The sequence below is a fragment of the Spermophilus citellus genome (genome assembly GCF_964194105.1).
Source record: "Spermophilus citellus genome assembly, chromosome: 17".
NCBI lineage: Eukaryota > Metazoa > Chordata > Mammalia > Rodentia > Sciuridae > Spermophilus > Spermophilus citellus.
The window spans coordinates 46711409-46726340 of NC_138199.1; positions in this window are offsets into that span (position 1 = coordinate 46711409).

Below are 14932 nucleotides of genomic sequence, written 5' to 3' on the forward strand. Positions count from 1 at the left end.
ATATACCTGCAAAGTTTACTTTAAAACATACATACACACATGCACACATGCACACACACATACACACACAGACAGAAATTTAATAATTAGAACACTCCAATGTAAAAGTTGGTATGTTTAGATAACAGAAATTTATAGGCTTTAATACACAGAAACCTTTGAAAGTTTACATAATTTCCTCTTTTATCCTGTTATAATTGTGTTCTGTTATGCGCTCTAGTGAATTACATTGTTCATAAGAAAATGAATACATCTAAACCTATGAGTAGTTTCACGTGTGGGATGGTATTGGAATTTCATAATTAAATTGACTGGACTACACTGGAACAGTTATTGATAATCATTGGTAGAGCTTACTGTTGCAAAATTATTAGCAACTGTACAACTGCTGCCTTGTTCTTCCTCTGTCATTGTCTGTCATTTCTTGTCATTTCCTACCTGTATAACTCCATGATCTCTTTCAAATTCTTTGTAAAAATACCACTTATGTCAGAAATATGGGATGACATGAAAAGTCCAAATATAAGATTTTTTGGAATAGATGAGCTCTCAGATATAAATCAAAGAAATACACAGTCTTTTCAACGAAATATCGGAAAAATTTTCAAAACTAAAGAATCAAATAGAAAATTAAATGCAAGAGGCTTACAGGACCCCAAATATACAAAATTATAAGAGACCCACACCAAGTCACATTATTATGAAAATGCCTAACATACAGAATAAGGATAGAAGTTTAAAGGTTGCCAGAGAAAAACAGCAGATTAAAAAAAAAAAAAAAAAAAGAAAAACAACAGATCACATCTAGAGGGACACAAATTCAGATCTCAGCTGATTTTTCAACTGAGACATACCAAGCTCTGAAAAAGAATGGATGCCAGCCAAGAATACTATACCTAGCAACATTAAGCTTCAGAAGTGAAGATGAAATAAAAACCTTCCATGATCAACAAAAGTTATAACTTTCTAGCCTGGACTACAAAACACACTCAATAAAGCATTTCATGAAGAAGAAATAAAAAAGTGAAAAACAGCAAACCTCTGTTTACACTAGAAGAATGGTCAATCAAAGGAGAAACTAATTCAAATTAAAAAGCAGAAATAAATCAAAATGACAGGGAATAAAAAAACATCTCTCAATAACATTGAATTTAAATGGCCTAAACTCATCAATCAAAAGACAGAGTGGCAAATTGGATTAAAAAAAATAAGACTCAACAATTTCCTTTCTCTATAGACAGTCACTTCATAGGCAAAGACATCCACAGACTGAAGGTAAAATGATGGGAAAAAACATAGTATTCAGATAAAGTGGACTTCAAGCCACAGTTAATCAGAAGGGACAAAACAGTGCTTCATATGCTTAAGGGAATTATACATCAACAAGACCCAACAATCATAAATAGTTATGCCCCAAACAATGGAGCATCTATGTACTTTACAATTTCAAGAATCAAATCGATCACAACACAAAAATACAAGGTGACTTAGCATACCTCTCTCACCTCTGGATAGAGCTTCCAAACTAAATAAAAAATACTATGGAATTAAAAGTCATGATTAATAATTTCACACATCACAGACATATATAGAATATTTCATCCATCAATGACTGAATACACACTTTCTTCTCAGTAGAACGTGAATCCTTCTCTAAAATAGACCATATCTAAGGCTACAAAGCAAATTTGATTCTTACCAAATATGAAAAATAGAGATAATACCTTGCATTCCATCAGATCATAATGGAATAAAATTAGAAATCAACAATAAAATAAAAAGTAGAATATACTGTAACACCTGGAGACTAAATAATATGCTACTGAATGAACAATAGATAGAAGAAATCAGGGATGATATAAAAATATACTTTGAGGTAAATGAGAATAGCAACCCAACATACCAAAATCGTTGGATCATTATTAAGGCATTTCTAACAGGAAAGTTTTAGCACTGACCATATTTAGTAAAAGAATAGAAACTCACCAAAAAAATACCCTAACATTACACCTCGAGGCCCTGGAAAAAGACCAAATCAACACCAAATGCAGAAGACAACAGGAAATAATTAAAATCAGAGCTGAACCCAATGAAATTGAAACAAACTAAAACAGAATTTAAAAAATGAACAAAACAAAAAGTTGGTTTTTTAAAAATGTAAAATTGATAAACCTTTAGCCAAGCTAATGAAGAGAAAGAGAACTCAAATTACTAAAATTCATCAAAAAGGAAATATTACCACAGACACTATCAAAATACAGATGATAATCAGAAGCAACTTTGAAAATCTATATTCCAATAAAACAGAAGATCTTGAAGACATCGGCAAATTTCTAGAGATATTATCTTGTTATAAGTCTTGGCTACAACTTGCATTTTTCCTGGAAGATGAAGTAATTTTATTCCCTTCAAATTCCCATGGAACAGTAGTAATAAAGTATTCATTTAGTACTTACTCTGAGCTGGGCAGTTCCTCTACAGTTTCTCATTAATTTTCACAATAACTCAGAGAGTTAAGCATTATTATCCTTAATTTACCAAGACTTATAGAAGTTAATAAAGTTGCTGAAATCAAGTTCCACAGCTATTAAGTGTTACAGCTGACATACAAACCCAGGTGTGGCCACCTCCAGAGCCCACACACTAAGATCAATGCTTAGAAGTGATCAGTGGAAGGTTTTAGATCCTATAAGAATTCTAAGAAGTCATAAAATGACAAAATGTTCAAAATTTGTTTGATGTTAATCCAAAGTGGTGGGGAATACTGGGTGGTTGAATGGATACATACATAAGCTTAGCCACATGATGATTCTTAATGAAACTGGGAGATTGGTTCATGGAGGTCATAGGATTATTCTCTTTTATTTACGTATTTATTTTTTATGCATTTGAAATATTACATGCAAACAGACATGGCAAATAGACATTCAGCTTTACATTTTAAGCTTTTATGGTTTGATGAATAAGAGGAATTCCAGATTTAAAAAAGAAAAAAAAATTCACCTTGTCTCTAGTAAGAAAAGTTGTATTCTCATTCTCTTTTATTGAAGGTTAACTTTACTCTGAATTGGAAATGTATCAATTTGCAAAATATCGATTCTAAAAATAAATGTGCAGTGTTTTCTAGTGATGTTAAATCATTTTCCCCAAGTTGTTTTTACAACTCTATCACAAAATCTTTAATAGAAAAAAACAGTTCTTTTAGCTCATTTGTGAATTTTTTAATCGAACATGCAAACAAAAAGAGCCAAGACTCAATAGATTTTATTAAGAAATCAAGAAAGTTAACAAAAATCCTGCTGAGCAATGGGGTTTAAGAAAAATAAGAGTTATTACTTTTGAGTGTTTATTACATACAAAGTATTGCTTCATCTATTTTACATGAATGTATTAAATCCTCAAAATCTTTAGAGAGGATTTCTAACATATCTCCATTTATAAATGTGGACCAGGAAACACAAAGAAGTTAAATAACTGTCTTTCAGGCAATAAGAGGCAGAGATTCAGGTGTGGACATTGGTTGATTCTAGAGTCCTTCATAGGCATTGGTCTCCTGACTTTCCTGTGCTAAGACTCTTGGAGCTGTGGCACCCAAAGTGCCTGGCACCATTGTGACGGGGCTGGTATTACACACTGGACCATTTAACAAGGAGAACTGAAATCCAGTTCTATTTCTGTCACTCACTCACTCACTTTCATCAATCCTCAATAGCCATTTCTATAAAATCAGGATTCATGCTAGGTTTTTAGTTTCATCCTGTCCTAAACATTCCTCTGATTATAATAAAAATCATGATGAAACTAACAGTAAAAACCAATACCATTGCTATTTAATGATTGCTATTAAAACCAATACTGTGCTAGCTAGTTTTTCACTTATTAGTTGTAACCTACAAATAACCATTTAAGTATGATCATCACCCCCTTTTCTCAGAGGAGGCAACTGAGGCTCAGAAAATAAGTAACTTGCACAAGGTCAGAGAAATTCTTAATGGCTTTGCTGAAATTGAAAATCATACATCTCTCTCTGTACTCATTCTAACAAACCATCAGTTTCTCATGTGGAATTGTATTTACCATGTTTCCCATTTTCTAAATAAACATTTGCTGAATACTGAAACTTCTATATGTGCAAATCAGTCTTGATTAAATTTCTTCTTCCTCGAAATGAATACATATTGCTGTTTAAATTGAATATAAGCTATGACTTTTCCTAATCGCATGCCATTCAGGGCATCAAACAATACTGGTTATATAAGTTAGCAATGATAAATCAGTATTGAAGGTTGAAACTTCTCTAACTACTCTTTTCCTCCCTTTTAGATTGCTTTGAGATTAAAGCAAAGCAAAAGGACTCCAAATTATCTAGGCTTGCTGTTTTCCCACATATATCCCAGTTTATAAGAAATGGCATGATTTCACAGTATTTACATACTGTGTGAGACCATATGCTATAATTCTTAATAAGTACATAATTACATACATATAATTATAAGTGTATAATTCATGAAAGAACAAAGAAGAAAAATCAAAGAAAATGAGGCATGATTAGGATTTCATTTGAATGTTAGAATTTAATGACAGTATAAGCAATTGCCAAGGCATTTTGTAATCAAGTATTAATCTGTTATTTTTTTTTTCTTTTTTCGGCTTTATATAATTGACCTCCTGTTGGTCCCTGAATTTTGCCTCGGTTTTTTTTTTTTTTCAGTTTGGGGGTTTTCTCTGGCACCCGACATCCGACATCCTTAACTTGCTGGCAGAGTCATTCATATTATTGATCTCTGGCACTAACCAGTACATGCCCCATTTACTATCAGACCAAAACTACCCAATGAATTTGGAACATTAACTAGCTAAAACTTTGCACTTGGTTTGGGAAATAGTGGCATGAGAATTATTTTTTTGGAAAGAGGAATCCATCCCTTAGTGGCAATTTGCTGCTTATTTTACTATGTTCTCACCTGCTTTGGGAAAGGTGGGAGTGAGGCTGAGTGGAGCCTCGGCTTTTCTGCCTCCCAGCTGCCCTCTGTCTGCCCGGCTGTGCTGGCTAGGTATGCTGTTCCCTCAGGACCTTGGCCAAGCATAATCTTTTATGGGTTGCACTTCATTAAACTCAAAGACTGGCTAAATCGTGCTTTTATAGTTAAAAATAACACGGAGTTCAACCCCCTCTTATGCCATACTTAAGTGGAGGGAGAATTGGATTATTTGTTATGAAAAGAGCATTTGGGTATGGAAACCATTTACGGAGGTAGAAGGCTGGGAAATGGAGAACCACAAGGGTCAATCTTAAGGCCAATTTTTTTTTCCACTTTATATGTTAATGACCTGAAAGGAGGCACATGCTGCAAAATGGCCAGAATTGCTGAGAGAGGGAAACAGAGGTGAGAAGTGTTAAGCAGAGAGCACAAATAACAATATATAGGAGGTATACTGTTCAGAAGGAGCTTGATGTAAAAGTCGCTGCTTTAGCAGTCTAATGCAAAGCACTGCAGGGTAATGAGGCCAGAGAACAAGACAAGGAAGTTAATAAAAGCTCAACAGAGGCGTGCTACACCAGACCAGTGGGCAGGAACAAGGGAGGGAGGCTGGTTTGTAATAGCTGTGGTAGGTGTGCATTAATATTTAGGATTTGGATTCAAAATAAAATGAACAGGTAGTGGAAATGGTATCTGGGGAGGGCTCTGGTTGTCAAGGCGTAAGTGACATACGTGGCTAATTCATCAAAGTGTAAACACTGGGCTTCAAAGTGAGCTAAGGAGAGGGAAGCCAGCGGCTCTGGGTGAAATGAATTGGAAATGCACCATTCACAGTAACTTCTGTGTTCTGTCTCTCTTGAATCCATAGAAAAGAAGACAAATCACCTGCCACACAGGATGGAGGAGTTAGGTCTTGTTTGTATTTTTTTTTTTTTTCCTAATTAAGAAGATTGGGCAGGGACTGTTAAATGAGAAGACAGTCTCAGGCTCTGAACAGAGGGAATACTGGTAGACTGCAGTGCTTCTCAATCTTTCATGTGTTAATCTTTTGAGACTCACATTAAACTGCAGATTCTCATTCAGTGTGTGGGTTTAGGGGGAGGGTACAGAGATCCTGAATTTCAAATATATTTTTTAAATGTTTTTTTGTTGTTTTGTTTTGTTTTATAGTTGTAGGTGGACAGAATGCCTTTATTTTATTTATTATTATGTGGTGTTAAGGATCGAACCCGATGCCTCACACATGCTAGGCAAGCGCTCTGCCACTGAGCTACAACCCCAGCCCTGAATTTCGAATATCTTCCAGGTGGTATCAGTGCTACTAATCCAAGAACCACATTTTCAATACCAAAGTATATATTTCCTGAAAATTTTTAGGGTACCTCAATCATCATCTTCCATTATAACCCAGGAACATCTGAAAAGAAAATCCATATTTAAATTAAATACTAAAATGTGCTTTTCTCTCCATTTGAGTCTTATGTTTAAGGTTTGTAGAATTATAATATAGACATGTAGGTGACAGGTAAATTATATATTATGGCATGCTTTTCTACATATTTCATAATACGCAGGTTTCAGTGTTCAACTGTCTGAAAACAATTAGGTAAAGATATTTTCTCATATATACCAGAGCCCAAACATTTGACGCATTATTTTCTTATGAACTAACTATCCTTTGGAATCACTAGGGAGTTATTTAAATAAAATCCCGATAACAGGATTTTAATATGTAAAAGGTCAGAATTTTACTGATTTTTCAAAATTTTGATTTTAAAATCCGGTCTTTATCTTATCTTTTAACAGATGGCTGGAATGTTTTATAGTAAGCAGATTTTCAAATTGAATAGTGGAATGGAATACTGTGCATGAAATACTAAGCTCAGTCAGTAAGGGCACACGCATTAATGCCCAGTCCCTTTCCAAATTATTTGGTTTATTATTATTATTTTTTTTATTTTTCTCCCCACTTCCAGCTTTACTAAGGTGTAGCTGGGATGTTTCTTTTATTTAATTCTCACAACAACCATGCATATGATTTTACTGATGAAGGATTTTATGGAAATGACTTGTCTAAACTAACAACAATAAAAATTGTTAAATGAACACTAAAGTTAGGCAGTATGAACCTCTATGTTGTAATGAAGATAAAACTAAAGTCCAGAAAGAAAAACTTTCTCTATGCATTGTAATGATAAGTGGTGGAATACAGAAGATCCAGTGCAGGTTTAACAGACTCCAAATATCATCCTTTATGAAGAACTTTCCAGTAAATGCAAGTGAGATAGTGCAACTCAAAGTAGGTTCCATTCTCACAATTTATGGTTGAGTTTGGTAGATTGCTCATGCCTAGATGACCAGAACTTAATTGGTACAAGTGAATAGCCATCTTCCCTCCCCACCATGCAGGTATACTCCCGTCAAACCATACATCAGAGGAAATAGGAGGACTAGTGAGGATAGAAGGAAGGGTAAACATGATCAATACACAACATCTGCACATTTGAAATGTAACAGTGAAACCCACTAATTTTTACAATAAATAAATGTTAATTAGAAACAAAAGTGGAAAATGAATTATGAAAAAAAAATATTTGACACAAATGGGATATATTTTGGGGATAGGCAGTCAAATTATTCTTATCCAACAATTACATTATTCTTATCATACAATTACAAATAGGGATATTTTTTAAAATGGTTTACCAATTCAATTTTTTTTCTATAGAAGTCAGAATATCTTGACTTTTACCAAGCTCTGTTTATTCCTCTGTTAACAGAGGGGGGATGTTTTGCTTTATAGATTTCAGGCTAGGATTACAAAATTTTAGATAAATGGGTATTGATTGAGCTTGAACTTTTTCAGACCTTGACATACTATACCAGAAACTTTTAGAGCTCAGTGAATATTCATGTAATCCTCCCTACTGTGGCTCATCTGGGCTGGACATATGAGTGGCTTCTACCCCAAGGAGTGTTGGTAGAAGTAACTTTTGGGGGCTTAGCTGCCATGAGCTACTTATATTAAAGATGCAAGACTGAGAAAGCTCCCTGCACTCATGATAGTTATAAGTTTGTTCCTGATGACACAAACTAAGTGTGGATTATCTTGATTTTATATATAAATATTTTTTTTCCATTACAAGGTAATAGAAGGGATAGATATGTATCTCTTCATACAGCCTCCACCTTCTTTAAATAACCTCTGTTCCACCAAGAAAGAAACTTAGAAGCCATGCTAAGATAAAAACAGGAACCTAATAAGCTGCCCATGGGAAAAGAAAGTCATGTCAACTGCACTGTATTTTTAAATTTTAAGCTAATGTATTAGATGATTGCTAAGAACCTACTAGTTGAAAACTACCCTAAGTAATACCTGATAAAAATACGTATTTAATCAATAACATCTTGCATATCAGGCACCCCTAAGAATTTTTTTTGTATTTTAAATTAAAAATAAATTGATTTAAGCATTCACGGAATGCTTCATGAATGCACAGTTTCTTACGTATTAAGACAGCAAGAATATAGAGAAAACATTGGAGAGTCAGATCCACATGGCTTGTATCTTGCTTCGGCCAGTGACTACACGTGTAGATTTTTATAGTAATGCCTCCCAGTGGCTCTTGTCTCTCTGAACTTCTCTTTAGAGTCCCTCCCACCACATGGACTCTAAGCTTGGCCACACGGATTGCTCTGACCAATGTAGAATAAGGAAACTTGACCCAAGAAGGTTTTTGAAAAGTATTTTTGTATTGGAGCTTGCTTTCTCTTTTACTACTTTTAAAACTCAGCTGTCTCGGGACTATGTGAAGCTAGTCTTTGGAAAACACATAGCCTAACCAGCATCATCACCAACCAGATAACAAAAGCCACATGACCAAGAAAAGGAAGGCCAAGTAACCAACCCAGACAGAAGTAATGATCCCATGATCATTGGGAAGGAAAAAGGTGGTTTGTTTCAACCCATGGACTTGTATACTGGTTAATTATGCAGAGATGGTGATTGATTTCCTAGGTTAAGTCACTTCGACCTTATGGGTCTCAGATTCCCTATGTTTACAGTGGAAATAATATTTCTATCAAAAAGCTGTCACAAGGATCATATGCAATAATAGATATAAATGAATCATTCACAGTGCCTGACACATGTAATCAATCACTAAAATTGACTTTCCATGTTCCATCCTTCCTCATAGCCACCTGCAGCAGAGCAGCTTATCTTTGACCATCTTTTTATTTGTATTTTATTTATTTATTTTTTGGGTACTGGGGATTTAAGAGCCACTTACAACTGAGCTCCATCCCCAGCCCTTTTTATTTTTATTTTGAGACAGGGTCTCACTATGTTGCTGAGGTTGGCCTCAAACTTGTGATCCTCCTGTCTGAGCCTCCTGAGTCTCTGGCATTACAGGCATGCACCACACGGCAGCTATTTGAGTATATTAAAAAAAATGAATAGTAATTTCTTATGCTCTTGTTGATGAAATCTCCCTAGTCTAACAGTCTATTGGCTGGTGTGGGAGAAGCTGCAGCATAGGAAAGTAGTTGTAATTACCCAGATCAACTAGGGCTTGCTCTGAGATTCACACCTACAGAGATGCCTTTTCTAGCCCTCAGAATAAGTGAGAATAAGTGAACTAAAGCAAATTGGTAATGCTCCAGGTTGTTTAAGGAGTTGTAGCTCAGGTAGTCAGCAAGACAAAAAAAAAAAAAAAAAAAAAAAACAAGGAAGCTAATTAGAAAACCATTATCATCAACAGCTTCAATGGTGCATAAATATACAGATTAACTCCCAAGACCTTTCTTTCCTTAATGATTACTGACACTATGGCAGAAAGTTCTGGTAGAAGTATGCTCCCCAACTCATTCTGCTCCTTCTCTCCCTGCTTTATAGCATTGTCTTAACCGTATCTAATGGTGCCTGTTCTTTTTCAGCAGGATGCTCAGCATCATCTGGAGATTGTCATGTCCTCCTCTGCCCATTTCTGAAACTTGACTGAGAACAATAAAAGACCACCATCCCTTTGCTCTTTCAATAAGAGCCTGATGAGGTCCCATTGTACAAGCATTATATGCTCAATCATGGAATATAAATGCAAACAAACCCTGAGTCTTCCTCCTGATGATTTCTGGTGAGTGTGGCATCCGTAAAAATAGTCACAATGACATTCTTGTTAATGACAAGATTTAAATTTGCATGTGATGTAATGAGAACATAGGAAAGGTATAGCTGGCTTAGCAAGTAGGTTGAGACAGGCTTGGAGACTTTTGATTGGGTGGGTGATCTAACTTTTTCCCCCTAAGAAAGAGAAAGGTGTCATTTGAGATGAAAGGCACTATGTGAGCTCAGAAAGAGCACGGGGAAGTAGGAGATAGTGTGTGTTACTAAAACCTAAATACAAGTGGCTCATTACAGAACATGGAGATAAGGCTCTGGAAGCTTTCACAGGATAGGCAAAGCTCAATTGACAATCCAAGTCGCAGGGTGCCATGATCCACGGGGGGCTGAGAGTGACCTGGCTGGCATGGAGAAGATGGAAGTCAGAAGAGGATTGGAGTTCACTGCCTTCCCTCCTAGGACATCAGCCTGTGGCTTCCTCTGATGACTTTTCCTCTTTTCCCCAAAGAAAACTTTCACAGGATATTTTATCCTAACGAGGTTTCAAGTGTGTCTCGGTATTAACCATTGACCAGACTAGTTTACAGCAGTAGCTTGTTTGTGGAAGTGAGAAATGGCCCTCGGTTTTCCAAACACCACCTCCTGTCTTTCATCTCTCTTTTAGTCACACCCCCAGTGTTTCCATGACACTTGCCCCACCACCCAGCACATTTTATTAAGTTGGTTCCTCCTATGCTCAGTTCTAGCCAAGAAAATCTAATTCAGTTCTGAAAGTTTAACTCAGATGTTGCTTTTCTTAAAATAAATAAAAAGATGGAATTTTTAATTTTTGATATTTTACTCATGATCTTGGAATTTAATAATAATCATCAACTACTTACATTTGGTGATCACTACTTCTTTAAGGAGAATCTCTACAGGATTTTAATCTCTGGTTTTATTTAATCTCACTTGTTAGTATGACTGAAACCAGCTTTATATTACTCCATCAGGGTTCTCAGTCTAGCTGTATGGCACCTACCTCAGAGGCCCAAGCCCAGTACCATGAGGCTACTTCTGCTTTCTAGCCTTGTGTGGTCTCATCTCCAAGATTCTAGGTTCTAGCCGGGCATAGTGACGCACACCTTTAATCCCAGCAATTCTAGAGGTGGAGACGGGAGGATTGCAAATTCAAAGCCAGACTTAGAAATTTAGCAAGGCTGTGGGCAACTTAAAAAGACCCTGTCTCAAAAAATAAAAAGTACTAGAAATGTGGCTCAGTAGTTAAGTGCCTTTGGGTTCAACGCTGATTAAAAAAAAAAATAATTTCCATGTTCTCATAATATCAACTTCTTCCATTTGTGTTCTCAAACATAGTGAAAATGAGCCTTGAAGGAGGATATAGCTATCTAACACAAGGAGCAATTACTATTTATAATAGTGTTTACTTTTTATGTGTTCAATTTCCAACATTCGTTCAGATAATCTCTTGTATTAAATTGTCTCTGTTGAAATACTTAATGTAGTTTCTGTTTTCCTTTTGGACTCTGGCTAATATACTAGGTGATTTAGTCTAATCCCATGGTTGTCACTTAAGTGTCATCCACGGGGCTACACAATCTTTCACATTTGAAATTCAGGAAGAGAATCAGAGCTGAAAACTCACTTTCACTGGAACTATTTGGAGTTGTAGTAGTGACTCCAGTAAGAACATATCAAATCTCGGTGATATCTTACTACCTGAAGCCTCTGTTCCAATATTTTTGTATAACCAATTAATTCATTAAATCCTTATAGCAACTCTACCTGGTTATGGTTTCTATTCTCATTTTAAAGATGAGGAAACAGGCACAAATAAACTAAATAATATGTCTTAGGTTACCCATCCCAGTTGACTATCAATATAGGCTTCTAGACCTATCTATACCAGGAACTGGGAAAACTTGCTGTGAGGAGTGAGTTCATGAATATTTTCTGCTTTGCAGGCCTTTTGATCTATGTTGCAACTACTCGACTCTACTTTATTAGCACAAAAGTATCCATAGACAAAATGTAAAAATATGGGTTCAAATAAAGCTTGATCAAAAACAGTCAGCAGGGCGGATTTGTTCCACAGATCATAGTTTTCTGACCCCAGTCTAAACTACTATACTATATTGATCAACAGAAATGTCTGAAAGATGATTTGATTTAGATACTCATTGTATATTAACAGTTATTTACAAGTTCAAGTTGTATACCCTTTGATGAGATTTTTTTTCTAAAATCATTTTATAATTTCCCAGAATCTTTTCTAAGTATGTTAATGTCCAGGGATAGTCTATACACATTTGCTTATGTATACATTATTAACATATCCAGACTGGATGTCTCCATTGATTATCTATTTGTGATACAGCTTTGCAGTAATTGCAAATGCTTGGTATCTATAAAGTCTATAGACACATTATATTTTTAATTTTCATGTAAATTATTGTAGTGGCAGGCCATTTGGGTCATGAAAAATTTTACTGTAAAATCCATCACCTGTTTCTGAGCATGCCCTATGCCCTCACTCTCAATAATAATCCTCCCTAAACTACTAAGGGAGAAGGTATTAATAGTCTCTTTGTAAATAATAACCATTTTTTTCTGTATTTTTTCCATTGAACATAGAAACAAAAAGAGCATAGTTCCTATGATTTAAAAAAAATCATACATTAAGGCAGGAATCTGTTTTCTCTTTTCCTAAAATAAACTCCACTGTATGTTAAATCTTCTAAAACATATCTGTAATTCCTGATGAGCTAGCTCTTCTGTGTCTTGGTTATGTGACTGAAGGGAAGTTTCAAGTACTGCAATTTCTGACAATCTGCTTTTATTCATTACTGCAAAATAGACAGCAGTTGGAGATTTCACATTGCCAACTCTTTTTTTTTTTTTTTTTGCATCATAATCATGCTAGGTATTTAGTCTTCAGAAGGCTAAAATAAAACCAATAGCCAGGACTTTCCCTTCTGGATTACATAAGGATGTAGACATCTTTGGTAATAAATTTACTCTGACAGCTGCTAAAAAATTTACCAAGCTTGACAACATACTCTGAAAGCAAAAGAGAAAACAGAAACCTTGGTTGACTGTTTACCCCAAACATTTATTTTCTGAATCAGAAAAAAAAAAAAAAGAAGTGGGGGGTGGTACATGGAAGTCTGTAAATAAGGAGGCCTTAAGATACTCTTTTTGACTAGCACTTTGTGGTCTGTCTTATCAGATTTGTTTTTTTAACCAGCAAACCCCCACTTTTTTTGTTGTTTGTTTTCTTTTAAAGAAGAATAAATGATTTGGAAAGCAAAGTCAGTCCCTGCCAGTTCTCTTTAGGGAAAAATAAAGGTTTTCCCATGGAGACACACAAAGCTGAAGCAATCCCTTTGGCAACGATGTTTGCAGTCACTCTGGTGAGGCTAATGCCATCAGCAAAAGTACCATTCTAAGCAGGTCTCGAGTGCTTCAAACAGAGCGGCTTTCACAGTTACCTGGACAGATGTGAATCCATCCCACTTGCCATCTTAATGCTTCCCTGTTGCTGATGATGCTCTGAAGGTATGGAAATAATGGCTGGCCTGGTAGCTGCCTGGAGCTACCTTAAGTGCTGGGCCTGCTGGGTACCCATTGTGTGTTTGGTGGCTTTCAAGGTACAGTGGTACATTGATTTGTTTAAACGCTGCCCTGTATTAGTATTTCTTATCTCCGCCCAAGTCTTCTGCCTCATCTCGTTCAGAAGATAGCCCACATTATTACAGAGGACATGTACTAGTCAGTGACTTGAAATATGATTAAACTGTATTGATTTTTTTTTTTAAATCAACCCAAGTCTCAGACACTTTTGAACTGATGCTGTGTAATCCCTCACTATATGAAGGATGAAGATTTGGTAAGAAAATACAGAGTAGTAAGACGGGCATATTGGCCAATTTTCTGATTCCTTCTGAAATAACTTTCCCATATTGGCAGTTTTAGAAGGGTGTTCCTTTTTTTTTATTATTAGGGCCTTCCTTTTTTCCCTTTAATACCCTCCCTTTGCTCTTCCTGCACCCCACACCCCCTGCCTTTCCTGCTTCCTTCTGTCTCCCCCACTACTGTGTTCCATAATGATCTCTCTTCTGCTGATCTGGTACCCAGTCTCTCACAACATAAACTATGCAAGACAGCAACAAATGTAAAACAGTTTAAGAGAATATCAAGGAATGCAGGGGACAGAGAACAATAATGGATGCAAGTTGTCTTTCCACGTTAGCCTGTCAGACACAGGGGAAACTGCCTTCTGACCAGGCCCAGGCAGGAATTGATGTGTATCCTCCCTTTAGAGTATCTTTGGGAGGAGCAAATGGTCACTGATCCCATGTTTATCTCCTTCCCTTCTATTTTAGTGGGTTTTTTTGTAACTTCCCTCACCTCTTTAGCACAAATCTCTTGCACCCTTTTCAGTTTACTTTTATTTCTCTTCATACAAAGAAAAAAATGGAAATGGATTAGTCACTCTGAAAGAGGTTCCCAATATTTGAAGGACTGCTTCTTATCCTTGGTCTCCATTCTCTTCCACAGTCATTCTGAATGTAGTTAAGAGTTGGCTTTCTCATCATACATGCAACTGTCAATTAGAAAACAACATCTATTGATGTCTACCATGGAGACCTGAATTCAAATAAGTCCCATCCCCGACATCCTGTCTGCATGGGCTTGAACATCTTCTTTAGTTTTTGCCATTTTCCTCATTTCCAAAGTGCACATAATTGCTCCTATCCCATGGTGTTGTCATGAGGATGAGATGAGATATAATCAAGGCTCAAGAATCAAACTCAGCACTGATAAG